The sequence below is a fragment of the Rattus rattus genome, chromosome 11 (genome assembly GCF_011064425.1).
Source record: "Rattus rattus isolate New Zealand chromosome 11, Rrattus_CSIRO_v1, whole genome shotgun sequence".
NCBI lineage: Eukaryota > Metazoa > Chordata > Mammalia > Rodentia > Muridae > Rattus > Rattus rattus.
In genome coordinates, this window is record NC_046164.1 from 98,181,668 (window position 1) to 98,189,754 (window position 8,087).

Consider the following 8,087-nt stretch of genomic DNA (forward strand, 5'->3'; position numbering starts at 1 on the left):
CATCTGGCTTCAACTAGGGTGTGCCTAGTTCTGCAGTGACTTGATTTGGCAGGGTGGGGTCTTCCCCTTCTCAGAGAAGGGGAGATAGGAAGGAGCTCTGTGAAGGGAGATCCAGGATTGTAATTGGGATGTAAACTGAATAAATAAATTAATTAGTGGAAAAAAAGAGTTGCCTTGGTCATGATGTCTCTTCACAGCAATAAAACTCTAACTAAGAAACTAAGTATTTTCTGTAATTTAAACCTTGACCATTTCAATGCCTGGGGGCAAAAACCTTCACAATAGAAATAGATCAAAAATTAAACAGAAGGGAAATTCAAATATGCCATATCCTTATGTCAGTTTAGAAGCATTAATAAGTTCAGTACTTAAAAGTAGAATAAAGACTGATGAAAAAAATCTAAAAGCCAGGCATGGTGGCACATGCCTGTAATCCCAGCACTCTGAAGAATAAAGCAGGAGAATTGGGAGTTTGAGGCCAGCCTTGGTTTTGTAGCCAGACCCCAGGGGTGTGGATTAGAAAGGAAGGCGAAGAATAATAAACCTAACCATTTTGAAAACCATTTTGTTGAAATATTGTAGGACAAAGGCTTAAGTAGTCTGCATTCTGTAAATTAGCTGCATCCTCCTTATTTATATTTATTGTCTGCTTCATTTGCAGATATTTTATAACATAAACATTAAACAGAACCCTTCTGGCTGGGTTCAGTGGTACACGCCCTTAAACCCTGAACTAGAGAGAGTCGAGGCAGCAAGATCACTACAGAGTTGAGGCCAGCTTGTGTTAAATGAAACCTATCTTTCTAAATCCAAACGAACCAACCACCTTTACAAAATGCTGCTTAGTTATAAAGCATAATTTCTGGTCTCTTGCTGCCACCTACCAACTATCCAAGGCAGGGCAGGCTATGAGCATTCCATAACTTCTTCAGAAATGTTAGCAGCATCACATTGTAGCCTTTTGGCTAAGATCAAGTATAGAAATGATTGCAGCACCTCCACTGCCTCTCATTTCAAAATTTCAAAATTTGCCTGTACACATAGCAAACCTTTCGATGGCAGGCATATTTAAGTACTGTTAGGGTTCTTCACTCAAAAGGTGGCTTAAATATGAAAGAGTCAACCTTGAATTATTACTAAATATGAGTGCTATAGAAAAAACAGGTTAAGGAAATCCATTTAGTAAATACTGGTTGACTTCTATAATATACCCTTAAGGATGGTTTTAATTAGATCTGTCTGTCTATCCATCCATCCATCCATCTATTTATTTATGAGTCATTCGCATTCCTCAGTGTTTCTGTATAACATGTGAGCATTGATCTACTATCATGTGGGTTCCAGGGACTAGTCAGGTCATCACATTAGGTGACAAGTGATTCTATCTGCTGAGCCATATTGCTTTTATACTCACTGAAGTGAGTCTTTTTGAAACACAATATGTTTCAGGACATTCGTTGTATGAATAATATGGGTTTACTCCAGCACATAGGGAGGTTTTGCTAAATTTCATCTATAATTATCTACCTTTCAGTTATAAAACCCCATCTCAGAATTGTTGACAGTGGAATGACTATAACATTGCAACAATAATGAAGATTTTTGCCAGGTCCAGTCCCAAAGAAAACTGGGACAAGTCTCACCTGTGGCTCCTCCCAGCACTTCTCACCCTAGCCCTGTTAAGGTTCAAGAATTGCTGAGGAAAGATCCCAGTCTCAAATAGTATGCAAAGCTAAAGAGTGTTTATTCCGCAGAAGCAACCAGCACGCAGGGGGTCGACCGTTCATGAAAATGGCAACCACCAGAGAAGCGTATGCTGGGCTAGGGGAATTTTCTTACCAGCAGTGATATTAGTACAATTTTAATAGAACTAACATAGCAAATGTTAGTTCTACCATTTCTGGTGAAGCCTTGAAGAATCCCAGGAACCAACTCAGCTCCAGACTTATCCTCCCTGCTAGGGCTGTCAGTGATTGACAACCCATTGCTAGTGGCTTTCTTTGATGAGTCTAATTCACTTTTCTGGGAAGCTGAAAAAAATTTTATCCCCAAGTTTTAAAACCTCTCACTTCTACCTTAAACCCCTCCAACCCAGAAGCTGGGATTTCATTCTCTTCTCCCAGGCTTCTTTTCCCCATGTAATCCAGCCATTTCAACCTGTATACCCTCTCTCTCTCTCTTGGTCCCCCCCTGCCTCTCTCTCTGTCCCCTCACTGTCCCCTCTCACAGTCCTTCCCCAGTGCCCTTCTCTGAGAGGGTGCTCCCCCACCAGGTTTCCCCACTGGACCTCTCTCTTCTCTTTCTCTCTTATTCTCTCTCTCTCTCTCTCACTCCTCTCATTTCAGTGTTCAGTCTGGATCCTTCCAGGTGCCTCCAACTATACTCTCCTTCACATCTACAATAAAACCTTACCCACAACTGGACCTTGGAAAAATCTTGTCCTCATTTTCATTCAAACTTAAAGCAGTTTCCTCCCATTTAATTTAGTTTACAGAAACATGTTGACTATTTAGAACCAAAGAAATAGTCTCAGAACCTTCAAGGGATTGTTCAAGATTACCAGGAACAGAATCCTACCCAGAACCTGACCTTTTGAGGCAAATCTCACCTTTCAATGGTCTTTCATTCACTTATTAGCAAAAACCATAGTAAGATGAACGTGTGCCATAAGTGGGTGTTGAGGAGAATGTGATGTTCCATTTAAAGATTGGAGGTACATTAGGGAGAGTCTGAGGAAACCACTCATATTCAGGCTACACCCCTAGCCTCTCCTTTCTTAGCCTTTCTGAGTTAATGTACAGCTGTCCTTTTTTTCTAGGAAATTTACATCCACTTATCCTATTGCCCAAAACATATTGCCAGGAGATTGGGTTTATTTGAAAGCCTCTTGCCCATAGGCCTTTAACCTACACTGGTCAGGTTCATATCTGGTCATCCTTACCTCACCAATGGCTGCCAAACTTCAAGGAGTTACAACTTGGATCTATCTGTACCATCTCAAATAGGCTCCTGACTGCTTATCTGATAACTAAGGCTACCAGTCTATGAGATTTTCAACCCCCAAGCAGCTGTGGAAAGAAAAAATTCAGTTTCAATCTATATGACAACCTTGAGTACCTTTGTCTTCTCCAAGACCAAACCCAGCTTATACTGATGATCCCTCCTGGAGTGGGTGCTCATATTGGAGCTGTAAGCACCATTTCTCTGAACCAGGGTTAAGTATACAGCCTCAACAATTTTGCCATGGATCTATTCTAGGTTGGTAACCTTCACCATTCTGACTCCTTGGACATAAAAATGGGTCCAAGGAACTCTGGGACAGATCTACATGGCAGAGACCAGCCCATCTCACAGAGGGAGAGTCATAATTTTTAGATCTCTTAAAGAAGCATCAGGGACCCTTCTATATGATAAAGGTTAGCTATTCAATGGTCTGGAATCATTCTACAGCCCACGCTTTGAGATGTTTCTTAACACAGCATTTTAGGTTCTTTCTAGTTTATTCCCTGAGTCATCTGTGCATTTATGGCAGTAACTGTGGGCCTTTTAACATAACTTTATGCTTTCTTTGTGCTCTCTTGCAACAATCTCTGGTGGCAGCTATCGCCCACATTCATGCAACCCCGACTCTATATTTTGTACATCCCCCATCCCATCACCTCCAGTGCCTCTATACTCTCTGGAAACACAAGGTTACTGCCCCTTCTACAACTACTCTCAGTCCTTCTGTTAATTATTATGTACAAATAGATTAATTTCAGGAACCTTACCAGCCCCAGAAGGAACTCTCTTTTGGTGCCAATTCAAGTTTTAGTAGTGTATAGACTAACCCACTCATGATTCATATCTCCCCATTCTGTTACTTCTCCAACTCACCCTACACACACAGAAGGAGAAACCTGCATTCTCTTCCAAGTCTTACACAGTGACTAAAGGGTCATAGGCCTCCCAGTTTTGGTCAGAATTAATCTGGCAACCTCCATGGCTGCTTTGAATTTTCCCTCAGGCATCTTGAGTCATAATCTATTTCAGAAGGTGTATATCCAGCTAGCAGGTACATCCCAGAATAAAACTGGGCTCTACAATTATTCACAAACCAGCTCATTTCTCTGACCTCGGTGGTCCTCCAAAACTGAAAGTTCCTTCACTTACTACTGAAAGGAGAGGCACTCATCTCTCCACCATGAAGCATGATGCTACTATGTAAACCAGTCTAGCCAGGTGGAAAAAAGATTACACACATGAGCTGGAAAAGTCTCTATGGCTTCCAGGGACCAATTGCTTTGCAGAACTCTCATTTTGATCTCTGTTGGGCATTTGGATCTTATACTTTCTTGGTCCAGTAATTTCCATATTCCTTGTAATGATGATCACTGCCTGTCTCTTCAGGTTCTTTCAGGAAAGAATTATCAAAATTACCCAATGATTTGTAAACCAGATGCTTCTGATGGAAGTTCCCCAGTGCTCCTACTATTGCCTAGCATCTGAACTTTTGGGTTGGAGCAGCATTGCAGACTAATTCAGAGTGGCTTGTACTATCCTAGCCCCAGACAGCCTCACAGAACCCGGGCAGTGGGCACAAAACATGTTTCTGGCCATTCCCTGACTCTCTCTTTTCAGTCTTTTGAGCTAAATTCTAGCCTTGCTGGATCAGGACACTGATGCCCCAATTTCAGCTGAGAAGTTGTTACAGAAGGGCCTATGTCACCCCAATCATCAACAATCAACAAAAGGCTGGAATGTCAGATCCCAAGAAATTCCTTTTCCCAAGGTCTGGCATTTAGAGGAAAGCCAACATTCCTTCCGGAGGCTTGAAGATAGTTCCTACTTGCTAAAAGGAATCAGTCTACTTATCTCTGGCAAAGGGCACATGTAATTCTTCTGGTAACATATGACTGTGTGCCTCTTCGCATGTAAAGGTCAAGGCTAGCTTCTAGGCTCCTTCAGTCACTACTCACAAGCTCCCACCCCAGTTCACAGGCTCCAGGCCCCACATTCCTACCAGGTACCCTTCCCATATAACCCTGGAAAAATCTCTCTGTGTCTCTGTCTCTTTATCTCTCTGTCTCTGTCTTTGTCACACACACACACACACACACACACACACACACACACACACACACACACACACACACCTTCTCCACCACTGTTCACCGCTTTCTCAAGAGACAACTATCTATTTTGGTTTCTTTTCTGTGCCCATTTCATTCATCTAGTAGGAAGAATTAGAAAGAAGCCCAGGTTAACTGAGTATTATTAAAAATAGTGACAGGTGACAGCACTACAGATGCCATTATCCTCTGCTTCTCTGCTGCACCAATGTACTCGTCTCCTACTAGATTGCAGTCTATTGGTATATCCATTTAATTCAAGAAAATGGAGACCAAACAGCCAAAAGAAAACTTCCCCAACACTGAAACCAGTGGTGAATTTGGTAAATGCCCTGCAGGAGATATGGAAGAGGAACAAGCCTTTAAAACAATCAAGAAATACTGATGAGATGGTTGAATTGCACATTTTGCTTCAGAGCAAGAATGCTGGGGCAGTGATTGGAAAAGGAAGCAAGAATATTAAGGCTCTCCATACAGACTACAATTCCAGTGTTTCAGTCCCAGACAGCAGTGGCCCTGAGTGCATACTGAGTATCAGTGCCGATATTTAGACGATTGGAGAAATTCTGAAGAAAATCATCCCTACCTTGGAAGAGGGCCTGCAGTTGCCATCATCCACTGCAACCAGCCAGCTCCTGCTCAAATCTGATGCTGTGGAATGCTTAAATTACCAACATTATAAAGGAACTGACTTTGACTGAGAGTCAAGACTGCTGATTCATCAAAGTCTGGCAGGAAAAATTAAATTGGTGTTAAAGGTGCTAAAATCAAAGAACTTCTGGAAAACACTCAGACAACAATCAAGCTTTTCCAGGAGTGCTGCCCTAATTATACTGACAGCGTTGTTCTTATGGGAGGAAAACCTGATAGGGTTGTAGAATGCATCAAGATCATCTTGACTTATATCTGAGTCTCCCATCAAAGGATGTGCACAACCTTATGATCCCAACTTTTATGATGAAACCTATGATCATGGTGGTTTTACAGTGATGTTTGATGACCACTAAGGATGTCCTGGGGGACTCCCCATGTGGGGAAGAGGTGGTTTTGACAGAATGCCTCCTGGTCAGGGACCTCCCATGCCTCCTTTTAGAAGAGATTATGATGATGTGAGTCCTTGTTGAGGACTTCTGGTTAAGGTGGACTGGGTGGCAGCAGAGCCTAGAATCTTCCTCTTCCTTCTCCACTACCAACCAGAGTGGGAGATCTAATGGCTTACGACAGAAGAGGAAGGCCTGGAGACCACTATGATGGCATGGTTGATTTATGGAGCCCATCAGAATGTCAAATGGCTTATGAACCACAGGGCAGTCCTGAATATGATTATTCTTATGTGGGGGGTGGGTCATGGGCTCATAGTGGCAGACCTATTATCACTACACAAGTAACTATTCCCAAAGATTTGGCTAGATCTATTATTGGCAAAGGTAGTCAGCAGATTAAACAAATTCTTCATGAAACTGGAGCATTAATCAAAACTGATGAACATTTAGAAGGATCTGAAGATTGGATTGTTATCATTACAGGAACACAGGACCAGATACAAAATGCATAGATTTTGCTGCAGAACAGTGTGAAGCACTATTCTGGAAAGTCTTTTTCTAATATGAGTTAAGAACTGAAGGAGTCCTGCATCTTTTTTTTTATTTGCTTCTGTTTCAAAGGCCAACATTATGTTATTTATTTGCAAATCAATGGTTTATTGAAGAATTGTTTCAAGGGAAAAAATAAAGCCAACACTCTTCTGCTTCATAGGTGTTAGTGCATTTGAGGTGTAGTGAAATCTTTGCTATTCACCAGATATAATGTTTTAGTTCCTTACAAACAGGGTTGTGGGGAGAGCATTGAAAAACTAACATTGAAATTTTAAAACAGCAGCAGAGTGAGTGACATTTATTTTTTTTGTTTATTGTTGGTGTTTTAAAAAAATTCCCCCTGTGTAATTATTGTGAACACCTTGCTTTGTGGTCACTGTAACATTGGAGGATGGGACAGGGAGGAAAGTAATAGTCTACATGTCCCTGGAATTTGTTCAGAACAGTATGCAGAATGTAATTTTTTGTAAAAAAAAAAGTTTTATGATTTTTTAAAATAATTTGGTGAATCTATTTTTGGTGGTCTTTTTTTTTTTAAAGACAATTTCAAATGGTGGCTGAATTTTTCAGTCCACCCCTAAGCTAAACACTAAAGTTTGATTTTTCAGCAGCTCCTCTGTTGGATATAAATGCACCTCTTGGATATAGACAAACAAATTGGCAAATTCAGTTTAGTTGATTTCTTAATGTTGCAAAGACTTGGCTTGATAAATTTCCATCAAATATTCATGCTTACAATAAGCTTCGGGTTTTCTTTGTTTTTGCAAATGTTTCACCACTTTTCAACAGTTTTCTGTTAGTCGTGGAGAACTGCAGTGGGGAGCAATACTACAAGAGTAAGCATCTGAAGTATATGCCAGAAGCCTGATGGGCAATTAGCTTTATTAACCAGAATAACACTTGGTTATGGAAGTGGCTGATGCTGAATAAGTCCTGGTTATTATTGTTAGATAATTTCTCACCTGTAGACTTAAAGCTGTCAACCTGGCTAGCGTCTTGTTAGTTGAACTTTGTATATATATGTTTTTTCAATTGTATGCACAATGAAAGAAAAAAGATGTACTATTTCTTGGTGGTATGTTGAATAATGTAGGAAATGTTTGCGAACAATTAAAAAAATGGAAAAAGTTCCTGTGAATGTTTTGTATAGTAACTTGGCATCTGTATTGATAGTTCAAAATCAACATCTAAATAAATTCCTCTTCATTGCATCTTCTATCTGTTCTTGATATCATCCAATAATGGTATGCAGACATTTTCTTTTCAGTCAAGTTTCCTTTCAATCAATTTACCTGGTTAAAGATGCTAATTACATCAAGAAAACAGCATCATGACAACTTCAGCAATTTTTTTTTTTATTTTTTTTAACTTGAGTATTTCT

At 40.4% G+C, this 8,087-nt stretch overlaps 1 pseudogene; it reads left to right on the forward strand.

Moving 5' to 3' along the window:
- The first annotated feature begins 5,376 nt into the window (after positions 1 to 5,376).
- LOC116912063 lies at positions 5,377 to 6,726 on the forward strand (annotated as a pseudogene).
- Positions 6,727 to 8,087: the final 1,361 nt, after the last annotated feature.